The sequence below is a fragment of the Pinus tabuliformis genome, chromosome 6 (assembly GCF_031772625.1).
Source record: "Pinus tabuliformis cultivar Carrire ecotype Pingquan chromosome 6, CPIR1, whole genome shotgun sequence".
Classification (NCBI taxonomy): domain Eukaryota; kingdom Viridiplantae; phylum Streptophyta; class Pinopsida; order Pinales; family Pinaceae; genus Pinus; species Pinus tabuliformis.
The window spans coordinates 1,940,750,383-1,940,775,233 of NC_142292.1; positions in this window are offsets into that span (position 1 = coordinate 1,940,750,383).

A 24,851-nucleotide genomic window follows, 5' to 3' on the forward strand; every position below is an offset into this window, starting at 1 on the left:
TATAATAGATAAGACTACCATCTTCTTTCTTAATGTTAACACCTTCCAAGAGTGTTACAGGGAAAAGTGTCTACACAGAACTACTTATCCCACTAAGGTGTGATAGCTACCTTAGAAACAAAAAAAGTAAAGCTACTTTTGTTTTTCCTTTATGAAGTATAGATGAGAGAAGAACAAAGAAGACCAACCTCTGTCTTGTGCTAATCTCTTGGTTCGGTTCCTCTCTCTCTTGATAGTCTTTCACTACTTGTTCCCTTGCATGCCCAGCTTCACAGAGTACCTGTAAGATCACAGTAGCATGGCACTATACAAGAACATGGATCTATAATCATAAACAATCTAGGATCAGAGGTAAATTGACCATACAAATGTAGCAAACATAAATGACATAAGAGTATGGAGGAAAACTTGAATATCTTTTATTGATAAACAAGAAAGAGCCAAGGATGTTACAACTAGTTGTTCTGACCCAGCATCATCCTCTCAGCAAAGAAGCCCCTCTTCACCTCATACAAAGCTTAGATCACCCAACAATCTGATGTTATCTCAAGAAACCAACAACAATTCCTTACAATATGCAAAATTCCAGCCTCTGTATCTCTGGGATGAGGGATCCATATATAGATATCTGTAAGGGAGATGAGTCAGCTTGTGATTTGATTAGTGTCTTCCCTCTGATAGCTCTTGCTTCCACTTGGAGATTGATGATCTCTTACTCATCCTTGGTCAAATTCAGAGAGGCAAGTGTCACAGGAGAAGTTTCTGGAAGTTTCCATGCCTCTCCACCTCGCGGAATGACACTGCCATTTGTCACTTCTCGCTCATCGCACCCCATAGAAGGGCTTTTTGAAATGCAACACACCCACACAGTGTATTCAGGTGAGATGCAATGCACTTCACCTATGGAGCAGCTGAAATGATCCTGTTTTGACCAATTCTGAGTAGTTTTTCATGGAGAACTTCTAGGAGAAGCTGTAATCAGTTGACCTTGTTCCTTTAGGGGTTAGAACAACACTTTTAGGGACTTAGGAGCCCTTGGTTTATGGACATTCATGCTTGGGGTTGTAGTTCCCAAAAATGTCTATAACTGTTGCCCCCTAAAGCATGAGGTCGTTAATCTTTTGATGTCGGGTGAAATGCTTTATTATGAGGATCTGAAGTTCTTTCAAGCTGGGAGGAGACCTGTAATAAGATACAATACAATAGATTATCTTCATAATATTTTCATGATCTAGCTGAGGCAGGCATTCCCATGGTCAGCTTTATAAATTCATTTTCATGTACATAGGACAGACAATCGTCTGAGTGTAGACTGATGATTCTGGTAAAGCCATCATCCCTTTGATTGGATGATTATCTGTATACATTTGATGTCTTTATTTCCCTGAATATATATCGCAGCCCGGATGGATGAAACTAGATCCGAGGTCTTCAATCTCGTCCGATCTTCACTCGAAGTACAAGTCTATCCATGTGAGAGATGTTCTGGAGTCGAACATGGAAAGAGATCGCCTGATTACCAGCCAATGATGTAAGTTGTTAACAGGCGCGAGAGGAATCACCGATAATGATAATGACCCTCAAGGTACTGCAGTACAATTCACGTGGTGTGAATAAAGGACTTGGCGTCGAACACCACGCAAAATCTTTCGGTCGAAGGCCATTGATGTAAACCTGTCACCAGAAGTGAGAAACTTGCCATTGAGGCATGCAAGCCTCAAAGTATTGAACGGGGTGTTCCTAGATCGACTTCTTGGATAATGAGCTGATGTCGACAAGAAGTGATCCATCACAGGAGGGCCTTAATGAATCCCACATCAATGACACGAAACGGAGCAAATGATTTTAATGCAGGTGAAAACGATCTGATGACATACGGTTCAGGGTGGCGGTCATGAAAGAATGGAGTATGAATGTATTGTAGCGGGTGAGACATAGGTGAATTCTCTGAATGACTTCTCTTGAACATATTGGCGACACTGACATGAGGGATTGGTAGCATTACCCCAAATGTGGATGGTGTGATGGGACCATGGCAATGTGATCGGTGAATGAAACAACCCAACCTGACTTGGATGTGGAGTGAAAGTGTCATGTTCAAGAGCGACTTGCTACCAACAAAGTTTCTTCAAGTTTTCTTCCCAATTTTCCCCAGTCATTGCTGACCAATACCTCTTTATTTTTGTCAAGCTTGAGGAGGATAACATATGCTTGTTCTATAATTTGCCCTTCGGGCAAACCCATCGCTATGTTTTAACGAGCCTAGCGATAGTGAAACTCGTTCTTGTCTGCTATGGACAAGTTTTTTGCTATTAAGTTTTAACGAGTTTAACGACAAATATAACTCGGTCCTTTTCAATTTTAGAGAGTCTGAAAAGGAACGTAAAGGAAACTCAAAAATTCCTTTTTCGTCATCTAATCCCTTAAGTCCGAAAAAGTATAAAACAATACAAAAGGGATGAATTTTCAATACTTTTAACGAGTGGAACAAAACAAGCGCTCGATCTTTTTGTGTAATAATCCCTCAGGTCCAAAAAGATTAAAATTTAGAGGAGGAATAGCACTTCCGATCCCTTTAACGAGCTGGAGAGGCCAATGGCTTGGCAATCTTTTCATATTTTATGAGTCAGTTGAAAAGAGCTTAAAGGAGATTCGTCTTTTGAGGAACGAGTGATAAAATTGGGTAGCAGCTGATTCCAGGTAAGGTTTGGAATGTTCCAATCACGGCAGTGTTACAAGGATGGCTAGTGAGATCACTCTTCGCAGTTGTTCCTCAAAAAGGGGTAAACAATCAAATGGAGGTGAATTATTGGCCAATACAGAGTGGAGGTGATGATGAGAACACGACCAAGGATTTTAAAGGATGAAGTACTACATTCACGACGGTTATTTACTGGGAAATAGTTCATTTTTTAATGAGCTTAAACGCGGGGGGAAACATTTGCTCATGGCTTATGTTTATTTTTTAACGAGCTTGAACTATGTGCTAAAACTACTCGATTAATCCAGTCGTATAATAAGAATGTCCCATTTAAAAACAACAATTTTTAGATTTTTGCCCCACATCCTTTCTTTATGCAAGTTAGGAAACGACCAATCCTACGAGTTTAAAGGGTTAGAGGACCTACAAATTTAAAAAATAAATAGTCACTCTTTGCTTGCATGCCAAAAGGTTTACATGCCCCCAGGTATAAAATAAAGTTTCAAGGCCACCTTTTGTTCTATTGACAAAACATTTGTTTTATCAGGAAAGGTAATCCTCTTTCAGGTTAACAAAGATTGTTCTATTCACAGCGCAAACAAAACATTTCTTCGGCGATGTCTACCGAAATAGACAAAGGTGAGACAATCCACTCACATAACTTTGGCGAGAGAATCTTGTTCCAGTCTAACCCCCTCTTCCAATCACGGATGGGAGTACAATCTAGTCATATATCTCTCGCGGAAACCTATCCTATACCCGAAGTTTTCTTGCTAAAGCAGACCAAGGTGCATGCCCCCTAGGTTTCAATCATGTCCCCTGAATCACTTGTGCTCATCAGGTGGACGGACTGGGGATTGATGAGACATTCCTTGTGTGAAAAGACCATTCAGGGATGGCATATGACTATTTGCTCTGTGTGATCCAGGAAATGAAAGCTGGTCTACGAGCTTGACCACTCTTCCTTCGTGCAGAAAACACATTACTCTAAAGAGTGATGAGACAATGGCTCCCATGGAATAAATATAGTCTCGTCCAAGGACTAGATTATAATCCAGGGGTCCTTGAACTACCATTACGTTCATGTGAACGGTTTTCCCTCTCAGTGTTATGGGCACATTGGGAAGGATCCCTAACAGTCGACTGGTTCCTTTGTTAAAGCATGTTAGATTTCTCATCTCAGGAAAAAGCGATGGCGAACCAAGCGCTTTCCAAGCAGTCGAGGAAAGGATACTCACAGAAGCCCCTTCATCTATGATGGTACCAGCCATAACCATTCTATATAATTGAGCAATAATTAGGAATGGTACACTAGCTGGTAAACGGGGTCTGCCTAGTTGATTCCAGTCGAAGGAGACAACTAGGTTGCTTGGAGGTGGGACCGAATAGATGGTTGGGTACGACTCTGACGAAATTCCTTCTTGCGGTAAAGGAATGGGTAAATTGCCCCCATATTCATTGGAGTCTGTGCTTATGAAAAGAATTTGGACGATGTCATCCTTATTCTCTTCTGTGACTGTATCATCTGAAGATGGAACCTCTGAAGGCAAGACCGGGTCAACTGCCGCCTCGACCTTTTGACTTTCGTCTGGTATGGGTTCAGATGGTTTGTCTTCAATGATAGACGCTTTGGCCGACCACTTGGGTGAGTCAGCTGGCTTTTCAACTAGTGACGGACTTGGCAAGAGTTTTTTATATCTAGGAGGAAGTCGTAACGGTGAAACCGGACGATCGTCCAAAACTCTTTTAGCCTCGTCTAAGAAGGGACAATGGTGGACGGCATGGTCACCTTCGCAGAGTTTACAAGGAAATCTATATTTTCCTTTTTGTCCTGGGGCTTCACTTTCACTAGTCGACGATGTGTTTTCAACATGATCATCAGAGGTTGATGACACTGGGTTGTGCAAACGAGGAGACCAGTCGCTTAAAATCTGAGGGATGTAGGGACAATCTCGATGATAGTGGTCTCCTTTGCAAATGACACATGGCGATTTAGGCCTGGTCGGTGCAGTGTGTGGATTTTTGTTAGATGACGCTTGGTTGCCCCCTTTCGCTTTTGGCTCCTTCTTCTTCTTTTCTTTCTTCTTCTTTTCCTTCTTCTTCTCAGGTACTTGATTTTTGGCTTTACCAACCCCATCAAGCGAAGAAGAAGGAGGAGAGGAAAAATTGGAGGAAGTAGAAGGTTGGTGGGTAACTCTGGATTCGTCTAGTTGTTGACTCGACTGTTCAGGAATTGCAGTGTTCTGAACGACAGAGGCTGAGAAGAGCCATATGGGCAAGCCGATTGTCAATCCTGGAAGCGACAATGTGGCCATATGGGGTGCACCAACATCTCCCCAAGAGGAGAAAGGACTAGGATTTCCTCCAAGGGGAATTCCTTGGTTGGTGGATTCCATTTTCTCGACCTGAGATCAACGTAGGGAAAGGTGATGATTATTCCATTTAAAATAAATTTTAGATGTTTTGACACAACTTGTTTTTTCAATTTTTAAGAGTCGAGAAAAAACAAAATATGACTCTAGTCGCCTTCGATTTTTAATGAGCCTAAAATGACAAGTGCTCAGATGGACCTTTTCCGTTAAGGAGTCTAAAAAGGAATGAAAGGGACTGCTCTGGAAATATAGGTAGAGGGATTACCAAACCAATCGCAAATCTGCAGAATACTTTTTACGGTATGACAGTCAATCTTCCCGAATGCTGTGTTCAATGCATTGCGATCGATAGGGCGGCAGACATGGCTTCCTATGGATAAAGGATTAAGCCTATTGTGGTCTCCCAAAATATACTCCACGGTACATGGGAGCACAAGTCCGTACTGGCACTTATCGTCTCAAAGTGGAGGAATCACCCAACCATCAGTGAGAACAACAGTTACCAGGCTTTACGATGCCGGAATACGTCTCTAGCCTAGACTTCTAAATGTTGTGCGTTAGGTTCCAAAGCGTTGTTAGATTCATTGAATTTATTTTATAGTTGATCTTGTTTATGAAGTTTTCCTTTCAGGTTCACCGCGAGATGTAGATGTGTAATTCCTAAAATGCAATCTAAGATGATAAATAGTCTTTTATCTTCTTTGTGCAATGAAAATCCTAGCTACTAAGGAAAGAGAGACAGTATTCTTTCACAAAGAGAAAAAAGCACACTCTAAATGCACTTTCCTAAATCAAACCAATCAAACAGTCTAAATGCAAATGCACATGCATGTATTTGTTTTCGACTTTCTTAGTATGTAAATGATAAAAAGAAAGTTGATGCACAAATCTGAATTACTTTTCAAGTGACAGTTATCAACAAGTTTCTTTTCGAAATCAAAAATGGAGGCAATCACAACACCTTACGATTTGGAAATGAATACTCATTTTCGACACTAGAAAAATTACAAATTCAGACCAAATACAATAGTAACAGGATAATCGACTATCTACAGCAATCAAACTCTTTCCTATGCCTAAAAACGACACTTGCGACGCTTTCAAATCAAAGTACGACAGTATGATTACATTACTTTTGCAAAGGAGAACTGAAAATGACCCAACAAACACACAAAAACATTTACAGTTCTTTTGTACAAAGGAGGCGGAATAACAACAAAGAAAAGGGGTCTCAAACAGAGATATACTGATCACAGGCAGCAAAATTCATGAATAGAACTGGAAAGAATGAACTACAGAAACCAAAACTAAACAATGCCTAGTCTGATCAGCGCACCTGTAACACAGGGAATTTGAAATGCAGCGCACCTACTACACTCGGGAAGTGCACTGAGTTTCAGATTCATAGAACAATACCTACACTGGGCCAGAGATGAGATTTTTCTTGGGTTCCGGGTCATAGTTTGCAGTTCAGTTCATGGGTTTTGGTCGAGCAAATGGTAATCAATAATGCAACAATCAGGGGTAGATCTAAGGAGGATCTAAGAGCTATCACAAAGGGCAATCAGAGAGTTTGTAAATCAGTTGTTTAATTTATAAACAAATCCCGGAGATTGACTGAAGCGGCATTTATCTACTTTGCATTTGCATAGCAAATGCAGTTCGAAAGCTACCTGGCTCGACTTTAGGCTCCATCTGTAAGTTTATAAAATAGACAACAAGAAAGATAAACAAACAAATTAACTCTTCCCCAGTATGGTTGCCATTTTGTTACAGGGAAAAGTGTCTACACAAAACTGCTTATCCCACTAAGGTGTGATAGCTACCTTAGAAACAAACAAAGTAAAGCTACTTTCGTTTTTCCTTTATGAAGTATAGATGAGAGAAGAACAAAGAAGACCAACCTCTGTTTGCGCTAATCTCCTGGTTCGATTCCTCTCTCTCTTGATAGTCTTTCGCTACTTGTTCCCTTGCACGCACAACTTCACAGAGTACCTGTAAGATCACAGTAGCATGGCACTATACAAGAACATGGATCTATAATCATAAAAAATCTAGGATCAGATGTAAATTGACCATGCAAATGCAACAAACATAAATGACACAAGAGTATGGAGGAAAACTTGAATAGCTTTTATTGATAAACAAGAAAGAGCCAAGGGAGTTACAACCAGTTGTTCTGACCCAGCATCATCCTCTCAGCAAAGAAGCCCCTCCTCACCTCATACAAAGCTTAGATCACCCAAAAATCTAATGTTATCTCAAGAAACCAACAACAATTCCTTACAATATGCAAAATTCCAGCCTCTGGATCTCTGGGATGAGGGATCCATATATAGATATTTGTAAGGGAGATGAGTCAGCTTGTGATTTGATTAGTGTCTTCCCTCTGATAGTTCTTGCTTCCACTTGGAGATTGATGATCTCTTACTCATCCTTGGTCGAATTCAGAGAGGAAAGTGTCACAGGAGAAGTTTCTGGAAGTTTCCATGCCTCTCCACCTCGCGGAATGACACTGCCATTTGTCACTTCTCTCTCATCGCACCCCATAGAAGGGATTTTTGAAATGCAACACACCCACACAATGTATTTATGTGAGATGCAACACACTTCACCTATGGAGCAGCTGAGATGATCCTGTTTTGACCAATTCTGAGCAGTTTTTCATGGAGAACTTCTAGGAGAAGCTGTAATCAGTTGACTTTGTTCCTTTAGGGGTTAGAACAACACTTTTAGGGACGTAGGAGTGCTTGGTTTATGGACATTTCATGATTGGGGTTGTAGTGCCCAAAAATGTCTATAACAAAGAGAAGTCTAAGGATCTTGAACCTAGACAAAAAATCTTCAATGGAAGAAAAATTATTGGGGTCCAATGTGAGAAACTCATTTTTGAGTTGATGGGCTCTAATTTCATTTTTAATTCCAAAAACTTTAGTGAGTTGTTTCATTGCTTCATTAGGAGTATCAAGTTCTATGATATGGAATCTAGGGTCTAGAGAAATAGACATCCCTATCAACCCACATGCTTGATCTTGCCTATTTTCCCATTTGGCTATTGTTGGGCCTCTAAAATGTCTTCAAAATGACATCCACTTTCACATTTATTGCCACCATTCCACTCACATGTTGCAACTCCATAACCATATAACCTTTCATTAGCCACCATTTTCATAAATATATGGGTTATGATCCTTATTTACTAAAGTTATTTATTTTATGTGCTTAAAGTGAATTTATGATTAAAAACTAGGAAATTAACATGGTTTCATGTATCTATATATGTGGCTTGAGTTTCATGACATGTGTAGGTCATTTGGAAGCTTCCAAGGCACCCTTATGTGGCCTCCAATGCTCAAATTCGAATTCCCTTCAAAGGAGATTTGGATAAAGGTAAAAGAAGGATATGTGTCCTATTTGGATTGTAACTCTATAAGGTGTCTCATCATTTCTTATTTGGATTAGAACTCTACGAGACACTTAGGGGAGATGTGTTCCATTATGAGCTATTTGGTTGTAATTATATGAGATTTTAGTGGATCTTCATTACATAGGGTAGTTACTTATGTACTTGTATAAATAGGGGAGCCTCTCCTCTAAAAACTAGGGTGTAAATTTGCAGAAATGCTGATGTTTTTAATAGAGAATTTGGAGATTATACTTGGAGATTTGAAGATTTAGTTTTTCTTGCATATGGAGCTTTTTCACTTGCCATCCTCATACACCATTGGAATGACCATATAATGATTTTGAGATTGTATTGCTTTCATAGATTAATATTTACTAGTTTCATAGCTTAGATTTATGAATGCTTTCTAGGTTTGATTTTGGTTACTGAATATCTAATAGACTTGACTACTTTCTCATATGAAAGGTTCACCTTTTCCACGATTGAGTAACATTGGGATGCTAGAGAAAGGCATTAAACTTTAGTTACTTTTACTTTGCTTTAATAGATTTGATTTTTGTTTAATGAATATCTAATAGACCTGCTACTTGCTCATATGAAAGGTTACATTTTCCGCGATTGAGTAACATTGGGATGTTAGAGAAAAGTATTAAACTTTAGTTTCTTTTACTTTTCTTTGATAGATTTGATTTTGGTTTAATGAGTATCTAATAGACCTGACTACTTGCTCATATGAAATGTTTCACCTTTTCCATGATTGAGTAACATTGGGATATTAAGGAATGGCATTAGACCTGAGTCATTGTATTTGTTTTCTACCCCATTCACGCCTTCCTAGATTAGATTTATCTTTCGAAATTGAAATTAATCTCTAGCACATATATTGCAAGTATGCCTCGTAGGTCCATGGACCCCCAGGTTTATAATTTATGTTAGTAATCTAATGGAAATTATTTTGCTCAACATTTTGGCACCGTTGTCGAGGAGGTGTACATAGGGATCAACATTTGATTTCAAATTTTCATTTAAGTTTCTTTGCATTTTGATATAGAAAACATAAAACATCCACCCCCATTCATTCACGCAAAAATAATCAAAAACAAAAATAAAGATCCATTTGCAACAACAATTTTTCATGATCATATCCAAGAATTCACCAACTTGGATATGAGTTTACTCATGATCTTGTTGCGCAAATGGATGCATTGGAAATTCTCTTACACTTAAGGGAATGTTCATGTTTTTTTTAGTAGAATAGGACTAACCAATAAAAATAAGTTTTTGAAATTTTTAGGATAAATTTGATGTTTTGTGGTGGCCACCCATTTACTGACCCTTGGCAGGAAAAATTTCAATAAAAGCGATTGTGAATAAGGAGCACAAACGAAAATGGATGAACGACAGTTTGAGGTAGGAAATCGATCATTTTCATGTTATGTTTTGCATCCAAATTTTTAAAAGAGAAGAATCGACTAAAAAAAATCTTGAGAATGCTAACAAAATAAAAATCTTGAGTATGCTCTCCTCCTGTGCTTCGTGTGACCTGGAGGATCAGAAAAAGAAAATTTTTGTTTTGTTAGTATATCATAAAATCTAAATTCTGTTTTCCTCATTTGATTTGATTTTTCAATAAACTTAAAAAGAAAAAAAAAAAAATGTTTTGAAATTTCTTTATTTTTCAATAAATTATTTCTTTAAAAATTCAAATATATATATATATATATATATATATATATATATATATATATATATATATATATATATATATATATAGATTTTAAAATGAAACACAAATCTATATAAAAATCAATAAAAGTGTTTCTTTTTAAAATTATATATGTATATATATTTTAAATTTTTAAAAACAAAAATATAACAAAACAAAACCCAACCATTTTTCTTTATTAAAAAAAAAAAAATCTTAAAAAAAAAAAACTAAAAAGGCCCACGCATATGCATGAGGCCTGCCTTTGGCTTGGCCTTGTGCATATACGCAGGCCACAACCCAGCCACACAACCCACAGTCCAGCCATGCAGCCTTCCTGATTGTCGAAATCAAAGAGCCTTCCTGGAGTCTAGCTAAGCGTTTATCAGGGGCATGGCTCCTCCTGGCTGTCCTGGCGATGGTTCAGTAAATGTCTGCAACGAATCATATCGTCGATGGCAATAGGGGATAGAACCCTGGCCTTTAATAAAAAAACCACGATGCATATAATAAATATTGGGGGGTACCTTTTCCAGCTGCTGATGATTATTCATTTCATGCCAAATCTCCAGATGTAGCAGTCGTTCTAAAAAAATACCTGGTAGAAACATTTTCCAGAAAACGCAGAACTTTAAAAAAATGTCATTTTTAAAGAAAAGATTCTGAGAAAACCAGAATAAATTTCGAAAAACTGAGACATGGGTTTTTCTCAAAATAGGTCAAATCATATAACCCAGAAATATTTTTCTCAATGTCATAACTGTTTTCGAGAAATCTGAGATTCTTCAAGACCTTGTTTTGCTGACTGCGTGAGGAAAAATGATTTCTAATTAATACACTGTGAATTGTTTTAACATGGCACGTTGAAGAGGGAAGAATTCAAATAAAAAAAAAACTCTATTGTAGCATTCGATCCACATGGCACATGATCTAAGAATCCAATTTAATTCATACCCACTGCATAGTTAATAGATCTCATTGAAGCCACTAGTGTTCAAAACGTGCATGCATTTAACACTAATTTCCCCCTCTCTCTTTAGTGTAGAAGCCACCACTTGAGCTGATATCAATTTCATAGACCACCAGAGGAGGTAGATCCGCCACTCTCACCTACTCAATCATGTGGCAATTGCATCAACATTGGCCATTTCTTCCTCCATCAATGCTGCTGCAAGCAAACCTCAAAGAAAAACCTCACACGCTGTTTGATTTTTATAATTCAATTTTTTTCATGGTGGTGTCATTATTACAAATGGTTTTGTAAATATTTTTTCTTTCATGTTGTTTTATAACATCATCTTTTATATATAGTTTTAATTGTAAATATTTTAAATATTTTTTCCATGAGGAAAATAGTTTTGGAAATTTAAAAAAAATGTTAATATTTGCAGCAAATCAAAAGGCTGTTTTTTTTTTGTACAGGGTTGAAAAAAGTAAATAAATAAAATTTGATAGGATGCTTCATCTACAGGATTGCAGATACCCACAATGCCTTAACAAGAATCCTGTAGATGGCATGATCAAATCTTGTGGACATGCATTTTTTTTCATAAAGTAATTTTATATGATCATGAGCCCTGCAGATAGAAAAGCCAACAACATCGCAAAATGAAAAATGTTATGCCATGGCACAGCCAAAGAAGATTGACAAGATTTTAGCTACAGAAACTATGCACATTCTGCAACTGAACAACGATTCTGCAGTTAATCAACAATTTTGCAGCTGGAAAACAATTATGTAGCTATGCATTTAACTCAATGATTTATTTGTCAAAATAGCCAGAAATTCATGATCAACATACCATTTTCATCTTCTTACATCATCTTTCATTGTAGCATTATGTTCCCATGCCACATTTTACATGACAATTTTCATTCTTTCATAAAACTTTCAAAACAGTCTAACTTTCTCATACGACATTGAAATTTGATGATTCAAGAATCGTTGGAAAGATCTCGACGATATCTACAAAATGAGGAAGCTATTATCATATTTTGAAATAGTAAATAATGAAGAAATTTGTAAAAAGAAACAACAGGCAACTTGAGGCACTAATTTTGACACAGGTATAAACTCTTTTGGTTTTCTTTCATGAAATTGTTTAATAGTACCAATTTTTTTTTATTTTTTTTTTTTTTTTTTATGAAATGTCATTAACAAAGAGATTGATCACCTCTGTATTTTGATAACCTTACAATCCATTGGAGAAGAAGTACTAGTCTTTGCATGTTCTAGGAGGAAGAACAGATGACCATAAGTAAATAGTGTCTCTCAAAGACCACATTTATTTCACAAGAAAATGATCAAAGAAGCAACAGAGATAAAACATCAATGCATGAGCACATGCTAATGCATATTAGATCCAGCAGCTACAAGCCTTTTAGATGCTAGTGTTTTCATTGTATCCATACTCCTTTAGTCAATAAAACCTTCATCTCGTTTCCTTTGCAGTCACATTGCATTTCACTTAGTCAGTCAATAAAATTCTCATCTCATTTTCCTTCATTGCTTATTTTTCTTAATAGAAACTATATTTTCCTACCTTGCTTTCACTAACTCATAACCCATTTTCATAAAGACATTCAGCTCACTTACATGCTAATTTGTCCTTTTACTTTCCATTCACTTGTCATTTTCCTTTCTGTTAAATAAACTTTGATCCACTGCAAAATTTTCCATTCATAGTCCTTCAAAATCATTGTTTCATGCTCGCATTAGATGATGGAGGATTCCTTAAGGCCTTCCTTCTAACAAGCCTTGGCATATTGATATCGACACATTATCTAGGTCCAAGGCTAGATTCCTCATTAGTACCTTGAGGATTGTATGCCTTAATGACAGACTTTCTTTCCAACAATCACGGGAATACATCAATTTCCCTTGATCATTAGATCTTGCAAGTGGCTCAATATCAGCTCATTTATTTTCCCTTCGCAAGATGTACTTAAGTACCTTGGCACTCTTTGACATTAATGACGAGTTTGCCTCACATTGGTTAACGACATTCATCAATGGTCGGTAATCCAATAACCTTTATTCGTGCTCAACACCGAAACATTTATTCATGTGAATAGAACTGTACTATCAATTTTATAGTGATTGAAGACTATATCATTTCAGCATTTTGCAATAGATACAACAGATTTAGTAGCAGAAATAAAGAATCCACTTCACAACCTCATCCACCATTTATGCAACCAAGAAGCAGATGAATTCTACATTTCATTCCATGATCCAGAAGCAGCCACACTCTTCAATTTCCATAACTCATACACATTAAAGGTAAGTTAAGGTATGTGGTTTTCTAATTTTTAGTCATGCAATTCCATAAAATATTAAAATTGTAACTTTGGGAAATTCCTCACTTCATTTTTCACATTTGCTGTATCTTTAGTTAGGGGGGAAGGGACATCATTTCATATTCATATATCATATACCATCACACATTTTCATTTCATCTTAACATGTTTGTCCTAATCAATTATGATTGCATTATGGTTCAAAAAGTTATATTATTTGCAAATAATGCCTAAATTATGAGCACACTATATGGTTGATTTTAAAAGATGCATTCTTAAATATGTTCAATGAATCTTGCTGCAACAAAAAGAAACAAGGTATTGAAACACAAGAACCAATACCAATTAGAAGTTGGTTGAAACACAAGAACCATCCAAACATGTTACAATTCAATGTATGACAAGGAATACTTTGCAAAAATAAATAAAAATGTCAAATGCAAAGTTTAAGGACATATGATATAAGCCTAGCTCATTCAAAAGCAAAGACGTTGTGATGAAATCAAAGGAATTAATGCAATATTTGCATGAGCACATGCAATTACTCTAGTTTGGGGGTATTTTGGGCCTCCAAAATGTCTTCAAAATAACATCCACTTTCACATTTATGCCACCATTTATCTCACATGTTGCAAGTCCATAACCATATAGCCTTTCATTAGCCACCAGTTTCATAAATATATGGGTTAGGATCCTTATTTACCAAAGTTTTTTATTTTATGTGTTTAAAGTGAATTTATGATTAAAAACTAGGAAATTAACATGGTTTCATGTATCTATATATGTGGCTTGAGTTTGATGACATGTGTAAGTCATTTGGAAGCTTCCAAGGCACCCTTATGTGGCCTCCAATGCTCAAATTCGAATTCCCTTCAAAGGAGATTTGGATAAAGGTCAAAGAAGGATACATGTCCTATTTGGATTATAACTCTATGAGGTGTCTCATCATTTCTTATTTGGATTAGAACTCTATGAGACACCGAGGGGAGATGTGTCTTATTATGAACTATTTGGTTGTAACTATATGAGATTTTAGTGGATCTTCATTAAATAGGGTAGTTATTTATGTACTTTTATAAATAGGGGAGCCTCTCCTCTAAAAACTGGTGTGTAAAGTTGGAGAAATGCTCATGTTTTTAATAGAGAATTTGGAGCTTATACATGGAGATTTGAAGATTTAGTTTTGCTTACATATGGAGCTCCTTCACTTTCCATCCTCATACACCATTAGAATGGTCATCTAATAATTGTGAGATTGTATTGCTTTCATAGATTAATATTCACTGCTTTTATAACTTAGATTTATGAATGCTTTCTAGGTTTTATTTTGGTTTAATGAATATCTAATAGACTTGACTACTTGCTCATATGAAAGGTTCACCTTTTCCACGATTGAGTAACATTTGGATGTTAGAGAAAGGCATTAAAATTTAGTTGCTTTTACTTTGCTTTAATAGATTTTATTTTGGTTTAATGAATATCTACTAGACTTGACTACTTGCTCATATCAAAGGTTCACCTTTTCCATGATTGAGTAACATTGGGATGTTAGAGAAGGGCATTAAACTTTAGTTTCTTTTACTTTGCTTTGATAGATTTGATTTTGCTTTAATGAATATCTAATAGACCTAACTACTTGCTCATATGAAATGTATCACCTTTTCCATGACTGAGTAACATTAGGATATTAGGGAATGGCATTAGACCTTAGTCATTTTATTTATTTTCTACCCCATTTATGCTTTCCTAGATTAGATTTATCTTTCGAAATTGAAATTAATCTCTAGCACATATAGTGCAAGTATGCCTCGCAAGTCCACTGACCCTCAAGTTGATAATTTATGTTAGTAATCTAATGGAAATTATTTTTCTCAACAACTTCCTTATCTTCATCTTCAGGTTTGGTTTCTTGGCCTGAGGCTATTCTGTAAAGACATTTACTTCTAAGTAAATCCACAATGTAGGACCACCATTGGAAGTAGTTGGTGTTGTCAAGAATAACTTGGCATGGGATTTCCATTTTAATACAAACTAAAGCTGTAGATGCATAAACTAAGTGTTCCAATGAAAAGATCTCAAAAAATTAGGCTAATTAAAAAAAACAGCTCTGAAAATGGCTTCCAGATGAATAAGTTATGGCTTTTTTAAGAAAATTTGTTGAAGATGCCGACGAAGTGCGTGAATGTGCAGAAATGAATGATAATTTTATATTTGAAAAAAATACCCCCCCTTCCAAAATCTAATTAGCTAACTTTTAAAAAAAAAATATTGCCCAGGTCGAATGGGACAGGGGAGGTAGGGTTCCCCTACAGACAATTCGGGCTAGGATTGATTATTGTTATTATCCGGTTAAAACCATCTATGGAGTTTTAGGGATAAAAATTTGGATTTTAGAAGAGTAGGAATAATTGGTCTTTTTTTTCCAATCTGTCCGATCATGGATCATCAATTCTATCAGATCGAATAGAAATTAGATTTACCATTTTGGAATCGTGCTATGCTTAGTGTGCGACTCGTTGGAATCGAGCTTTTCATTCTTTTCTAACTCAATATAAATAAGTGAAAGTCACTTTTACAATGGTACTTTATGAGCTACCCACTAAATTGTAACTTAAATAAAGATAAAGAGACTTTAGAATTATAAGTGACTCACATTTTATAATGGGTGAGAACAATTTTATATAAAGTAACTTTAAAACATAAGCTACATGTGTTTTTTGAAAAAGTAACTCAACAAAAAGAAAGACTTGAACCCAAGACCTCTATTCTCATAAAGTAACTTTGGACCAAGCGAGCTAGTTTAAAAGGTTAGTAATATTTGGAAAAGAGGAAGGTTTTTTTTTTTAGTCACTGAAGCTTCGGGCTACGTGCTTTCTTGAGAAAAATCTTTTTTGGCGTACAAAAAAAAACCACAAAACCCAACATGGACATCCAAAAAAAATAAACCTTATGGTTTGAAGTTAGCTTTACCCAGAAACTAAAAATTTTCCTCAATGTTTTTGATTTTCAGAGATCACACTAAGGCACGGCAAAAAAGTGCATATTCATGAGAAAAATACTTCCTTTCTATTTCTGATTTACCTAGATCGCACAGAGTCATGGGGAAAAGAGCATACACAGAAACAAAAGGTATAGATCTAGTAATAAAAAACAAAGAGATAAATAAACCAAAATAAGCAGGGAGAAAATAACTAAAAACTACAAATAAACACTATATACCTCCAGATCTTAAATATGACATAGCTAGGGCTATTGAAAACTTTTTCGCGTGAAATGAAAGGGGTTCCTCACTGGAACATATGCTCCTAACATAATAGAGCAGTCCTCTCGGCCTGAAAGCAGTCAGAAATAGTAGATCTAGGAAAGGACAGTTGGATGCAGTTCTACCAGCTTCATATTTGGATCACCAACAGATGCGGCCCTCAAATAGCTTTGATACCATGTAGGAATTTACAGGGTAAGTTCCTCAGACAGAACACCAAAGGACACTACTCACAAATAGATCACAGATCAATACACCAGTATTCTTGATGTGGTTAAAACCCTCAAAGAGGGAAACAGTCCACAGCCTGAGCCAATATGGCCACTTCAGGAAATTTATTAATAAAAGAATGAAAATTTAAATAAGCTTCTCTCATTAATGGTTACCCTACAAATGATCCTCCATGCTCTTTAACTAGAGATCATGGACCAATCAGGTGTTAAGCCATGGATCAAATGTTGGTAATACCAAGGAGAGAATGAACCGTCAGATCACTACACATCGTGACCGTTGGATTGTAAGTTACAAAAGCACATGGTAAAGAAACACACTTTACCTAACTCTACACTAGACCAAGTTGTACTTAACTATTTCCTACATGTCAGAATATCCTAACAAAAGGGTCCCCTAGGGTAGATTTTGTAATTATTTTTGTTATACTTGTAAAGTCTCTGTGTTTTGAGGGAGTGGAGTGTGAAGGTCATAGGATTCAAAAGGGGATTTAGTCCCTTAGTTCGTTAGAAGATAGGGAGTTTTGTGACTGCCGATGGTACACGAACCATCGTATTGTAAAATAGAAATCTATATAAAGGAGTCATAGCGAGTCTAGGAAGAAAAAAAATAATTGAATATCATTGTATGGGAAAGTAGTCTGAGGCAAGAAAGTTTGTTTCCTATACTTAGGTGAAGGGGAAGGATCCTATTGCTCAGTGCACGTAGACCTTGGTAAGTCCGCAAGCTAAGTGCACGGGACCCTACAGCTGTGTGCGCAAGGAAGAAGAGTCTGTAACAGAAAGAAATACATCTGTTCAAAACTTTTTGGGAGCCATAATTGTGTATCTGTGTGGTAGTATTTACATATGCAATTTCTTAATATTCACTCTGTTATCTGAATTTATAAGAAGAAACATTTAATTTATGCATGAGCATAGTAGATATGCTCAATTACTTGATGTTAGGAATGTTTAAAGCACTTTGCGAAGGGCTAATTTCTGTTTCTGCAAGTTACTACAGTTATTTGTATTTTAAGGGATAGGGTTTGCGAAGGTGGGACTGTTATAGACATTTTTGTGCCTTATAGCTCTAAGCATGAAATGTCCATAAACCAAGGGGTCCTAAGTCCCTAAAAGTGTTGTTCCGACCCCTAAAGGAACAAGGTCAACAAATTACAGCTTCTCCCAGAAGTTCTCCACCAGAAACTGCTCAGAATCAGTCAAATCAGGATCATTTTAGCTGCTCCACTGGCTAGCTGCATTGCATAGCACCCAAATACACTAGCTAGGTGCATTGCAATGCACCTAAGTGCACTACCAGGGTGCGTTGAGTGGGAAATGACAAATGGCAGTGTCATTCCGCGAGGTGGAGAGACAATGGAAGCTTCCAGAATCTTCCCCAATGACACTTGCCTCACTGAATTCGACCAAGGATGAGTAATAGGCTCTCAGTCTCCAAGTGGAAGCAAGAACTGACAGAGAGAAGACACTAGTCAGATCATAAGATGACTGATCTTCCTTGCATACATCTATATATGGATCCCTCATCCCAGAGATCCAGAGGCTGGAATTTTGTACATTGCAAAGAATTGCTGTTGGTTTTGAGATAGATATCAGAGTATTGGGTGATTTATGCTTTGTTGGAGGTGAAGAGGGGCTTCTTTGCTGGGAGGTTGATGCTGGATCAGGAATCATCGGTTGTAACTCCTCCTGGATCTTCTTATTATATCAATAAAACTATTTGAGTTTCTCCTACATGCTTGTGTATCATTGATGTTTGTTACATTTGTATGTTTAGCTTAAATCTGATCCTAAGCTTTTTATGAATATAAACCCATGTCTTTGTATAGTTTCCTTCTTCTGTGATCTTGCAGGTACTTGGTGAAGCTGGGCAAGTAAGGGAGCAGGTAGCTGGAAGCTGTCAAAGAGGAGAGAGATTGGATCAAAGGACTAGCGCAAGACACAGGTTGGTTCATCCTATTCCTCTTTGTTTATAGTTCATAAAGAATAATACAAAAGTAGTTTTCTCTGTTTGTTTCTAAGGTCACTGTCACACCTTAGTGGGATAGGGTTGTTCTGAATAGACACTTTTCCCGTTAACAAAATGGAGACTCCACTGGGGACGATTGTCTAATTAGTTTGTTTGTGTTTCTCTTGTTGTTTGTTTCATAAACTTAGAAGTGGCAATTGAACTGCATTTTCCATTAACAAATGCAAAGTAGACATCTGCTACTTTAATCCATTCAATGGATCTGTTTATGATTTGAACAGCTAATTCACAAATGATCTGATTGCCCTTTGTGATAGCTCTTAGACCTTCTTTAAATCTACCCTCTGATTGTGCATTACTGATTGCTTTTACTCGGCCAAAAACCATAGATTAAACTGCAAACCGTGACCCAGAACCCGGATAGAATTCTCGTTTCTGCCCCAGCGCAGGCTCTGTGAAGAGGTTCTGCATTTCAACGCACTTCCCGAGAGGGCTACCTGCACTGAAATGCAGTTTCTCTGTGTAACAGGTGCGCTGATCAGCCTAGCCTTATGCAGCTGAGGTTCTTTGCTTCATTTTTTCAGTTTTATCTCTGATTTTTGCAGCCTGTGATCAGTGTATGTGTCTGTTTAAAGCCCCCTTTTCTTTGCCGTAATTCTGCCTCCTTTGTACAAAAAGACTGTAGATGTTTTTGTGTGTTTGTTACGTCATTTACAGTTTTCCATTGCAAAAGTAGAATAGTCATACTGTCGTCCTTTGATTTAGATCTGTTGCAAGTGTCGATTTTGATCTTAGGAGAAAGTTTATTTGTTGTTGACAGTCGATTATGCTTTTACTTTTGCCTTTGGTTTGAATTTGTGACTTTCTAGTGTCGAAATGAGTATTTATTTCAAAATCATAAAGTGTCGTAATCATCTCTACCTTTTGATTTCGAAAAGAAGCTTGTTTTTGTTTGTCACTTGAAAGCAAATTCAGATTTGTACATCAACTTTCTTTTTAGGCATCAATATTAAGAAAGTGAAAAACAAATACATGCACATGTGCATTTGAATATTGACAGTCTATTTGGCTTGATTTAGGAAAATGCATTTACAGTGTGCTCTTTGCTCTTTGCGAAAATATTGTGTCTTTCTTTTCCCCTTGTAGCTAGGATTTTCATTGCTGAAAAGAGATAAAAGTTTGCTTATCATCTTTAGATTGCATTTTAGGAATTACATCTACATCTCGTGGTGAACCCAAAAGGAAAACTTCATAAGAAAGATCAACTTAAAATAAATTCAATGAATCTAACAACGCTTTGGAACTTAATGCACAACATTTAGAGGTCTAGGCTAGAGATGTATTCCGGCGTCGTAAAGCCTGGTAACTGTTGTCCTCACTGATGGTTGGGTGATTCCTCCACTTTGAGATGATAAGTGCCAGTACGGACTTGTGCTCCCACTTACCGTCGAGTATATATTGGGAGACCCCTATAGGCTTAAAACCTTTTATCCATAGGAAGCCGTGTCGGCCGCCCTACTGATCGCAATGCACCGAACACAGCATTCGGGAAGATTGACTGTCGTACCGTAAAAATTATTCTGCAATTTTGCGATTGGTTTGGTACTCCCTCTACCTAGACCTCCAGAGCAGTCCCTTTCGTTCCTTTTCAGACTCCTTAACGGAAAAAGTCCATCTGAGCACTTGTCACTTCAGGCTCATTAAAAATCGAAGGAGACTAGAGTCATCTTTTGTTTCTTCTCGACTCTTAAAAACTGAAAAAACAAGTTGTGTCAAAGCGTGTTAAAATTTATTTTAAACGGAATATTCATACCCTTTTCCTAGTCCCTTCTCCTCTTGGGGAGATGTTGGTGCGCCCCATATGGCCACATTGTCGCTTCCAGGACTGACAATTGGCTTTCCAGTATGGCTCTTCTCAACCAATGTCGTTTAGAACACCACCATTCCTGAACAATCGAATCGGCAATTAGACGAGTCCAGAGTTGCCCACCAGCCTTCTACTTCCTCTAATTCTTCCTCTCCTCCTTCCTCTTCGCTTGATGGAACTGGTAAAGCCAAAAGCCAAGTTCCTAAGGAGAAGAAAGAAAAGAAGAAGAAAGAGAAAAAGAAGAAGGAGCCAAAGGCGAATAGGGGAAAACGAGTGTCGTCTAATGAAAATCCACACACTGCACTGACCAGGCCTAAATCGTCATGTGTCATTTGCAAAGGAGACCACTTTCACAGAGATTGTCCTTGCATCCCCCGGATACTAAGGGAATGGTTTCCTCGTTTGCACAATCCGGTGTCATCAACCTCTGGTTATCATGTTGAAAGCACACCGTCAACTAGTGAAAGTGAAGCCCCAGGACAAAAAGGGAAAGCTAGATTTCCTTGTAAACTGTGTGAAGGCGGTCATGCCCTCCACCATTGTCCCTTCTTAGACGAAGCTAAAAGAGTTTTGGATGATCATCTGGTTTCACCGTTACTACTTCCTCCTGGATATAAAAAGCTCTTGCCGAGTCCGTCACTAGTTGAGAATCCAGCTGGCCCGCTCAGGTGGTCGGCTGAAGCACCTATCATTGAAGATAGACCATCTGGATCCATACCAGACGAAAGTCAAAAGGTCGAGGCGGCAGTTGACCCGGTCTTGCCTTCAGAGATTTTATCTTCGGATGATACAGTCACTGAAGAGAACAAGGATGACACTGTCCAAATTCTCTTCATCAACACAGACTCCGACGAACATGGGGGCAATTTACCCGTTCCTTTACCGCAGGAAGGACGTTCGTTAGAGCCGTACCTGTCCGTCTATTCAGTCCCACCTCCAAGCAACCTAGTTGTCTCCTTCGACTGGAATCGACTAGGCAGACGCCGTCTACCAGCAAGTGTACCATTCCGAATTATCGTTCAAATATATAGAATGGTCATGGCTGGTACCATCATAGATGAGGGGGCTTCTGTGAGTATCCTTTCCTCCACTGCTTGGAAAGCGCTTGGTTTTCCATTGCTTTTGCCTGAAATGAGAAATCTGACAGGCTTTGATAAAGGAACCAGTCGACCTTTAGGGATCCTTCCCGATGTGCCCATAACATTGAGATGGAAGACAGTTCGCATGAACGTAATGGTAGTTCAAGGACCCTTGGATTATAACCTACTCTTTGGACGAGACTATATTTATTGCATGGGAGCCATCATCTCCTCACTCTTTAGAGTAATGTGTTTTCCGCACGAAGGAAGAGTGGTCAAGCTCGTGGACCAGCTTTCATTTCCCGGATCACGCATAGCAAATAGTCATATACCATCCCTAAATGGTCTTTTCACGCAAGAAATGTCTCAATCCCCAGTCCGTCCTCCCGATGAGCGCGAGTAATTCGGAGGGATATGACTGAAACCCAGGGGGCATGCATCCTGGTCTGCTTCGGCAGGAAAACTTCGGGTATAGGATAGGTTTCCGCGGGAGAATATGACTAGTCTGTACCCCATCCGTCAGTGGAAGAAGGGTTATTCTAGAATAAGATTCTCTTGTCAAAGTTATGTGAGTTGGCAGGCATCGTCGCTCACCTTTGTCTATCTCGGTATACATCGCCGAAGAAGTGTTTTGTTTACGCCGTAAATAGAACAATCTTTGGGTAACCTGTAAGAGGTAGGCCTCTCCTGATAGAACAAATGTTTTGTCTGCAAATTGAGGGGTAACCTTGAAACTCTGTTTTATACCTGGGGGCATGCAAACCTTTTGGAGTGCAAGAAAAGATCGATTATTTATCTGTTTTTTGGATTAGTCATTTCCTAACTTGCATAAAGAGAGGATGTGGGGCAAAACTCGAAAGCTTGCCATTTTTATATGAGACATTCTTATCATATGACTGGATTAATCAAGCAGTTTTAGCACATAGTTCAAGCTCGTTAAAAAATAAACATAAGACTTGAGCAAATGTTTCCACCCGCGTTTAAGCTCGTTAAAAAATGAACTATTCCCCAGTAAATAACCACCGTGAATGTAACATTTCAGCCATTAAAGCCTTGGTCATGTTTGCACCATCAACTCCACTTTTCCATTGGCCGATCATTCACCTCCATTTGATTGTTTACCCATTTTGAGGAACAGCTACAAAGAGTGATTTCACTAGCCATCCTTGTGACACTGCCGTGATTGGAAAATTCCAAACCTTACCTGGAATCAGCTGCTACCCATTTTATCACTCGTTCCTCAAAAGACGAGTCTTCTTTAAGCTCTTTTCAACTGACTCGTAAAATATAAAAAGATTGCCGAGTTTTGGCCTTCCATCTCGTTAAAGCGACCGGAAGTGCTATCCCTCTTCTAGATTTTAATCTTTTTGGACCTAAGGGATTATTGCACAAAAAGATCGAGTGCTTGTCGTGTTCGACTCGTTAAAGCTAATCGAAAATTCATCCCTTCTGTATTGTTTTATACTTTTTCAGACTTAAGGGATTAGATGACGAAAAAGGAATTTTGGAGTTACCTTTACGTACCTTTTCAGACTCTCTAAAAATGAAAAGGACCGAGTTATCTTTGTCGTTAAACTCGTTAAAAATATTAATAGCGACAAACTTGTCTTTAGACGAGAACGAGTTTCACCATCGCTAGGCTCGTTAAAACATAGCGATGGGTTTGCCCGAAGGGCAAATTATAGAACAAGCATATGTTATCCTCCTCAAGCTTGACAAAAATAAAGAGGTACTGGTCAGCAATGACTGGGGAAAAATTGGGAAGAAAACTCAAAGAATCTTTATTGGTAGCAAGTCGCTCTTGAACATGACACTTCCACTCCGTGTCCGAGTCGGGTTGGGTTGTTTCATTCACCGGTCACATCACCATGGTCATGCCATACCATCCACATTTGGGGTAAATGCTACCAATCCATCACATAAGTGTCGCTGACATGTTCAAGAGAAGTCATCCAGAGAAGTCACCTGTGTCCCATCCACTACCATACATTATACTTCATTCTTTCATGACCGCCATCCTGAACCGTATATCATCAGATTGTTTTCACCTCCATCAAAATCATTTGCTCTGTTCCATGTCATTGATGTGGGATTCATTAAGGCCCTCCTTTGACGGATCGCTTCTTGTCGACATCAGCTCATTATCCAAGAAGTTGATCTAGGAACACCCCATTCAGTACTTTGAAGCTTGCATGCCTCAATGGCAAGTTTCTCACTTCCGACGACAGGTATACATCAATGACCTTCGACCGAAAGATTTTGCGTGGTGTTCGACGCCAAATCCTTTATTCACACCACGTGAATTGTACTGCAGTACCTTGAGGGTCATTATCATTATCGGTGATTCCTCTCGTGCTTGTTAACAGTTTACATCATTGACTGGTAATCAAGCGATGTCTTTCCATGTTTGACTTCAAAACATTTCTCACATGGATCGACTTGTACTTCGAGTGAAGATCGGACGAGATTGAAGACCCCGGATCTAGTTTCATCCATCCGGGCTGCGATATATATTCAGGAAAATAAAGACATTGAAATGTACAGCATTGCAGCACAGATAATCATCCTACCGAAAGGATGATGGCTCTATCAGAATCATCAGTCTACACTCAGACGATTGTCTATCCTATGTACATGAAAATGAATTTATAAAGCTGAGCATGGGAATGCCCGCCTCAGCTAGATCATGAAAAATAGTATGAAGATAATGTATTGTATTGTATCTTATTAAAGGTCTCCTCCCAGCATTGAAATAACTTCGGATCCTCCTAATAAAGCATTTCACCCAATAAACGGCCTCATACTTTAGGGGGCAACTGTTATAGACATTTTTGTGCCTTACAGCTCTAAGCATGAAATTTCCATAAACCAAGGGATCCTAAGTCCCTAAAAGTGTTGTTCCGACCCCTAAAGGAACAAGGTCAACAAATTACCGCTTCTCCCAGAAGTTCTCCACC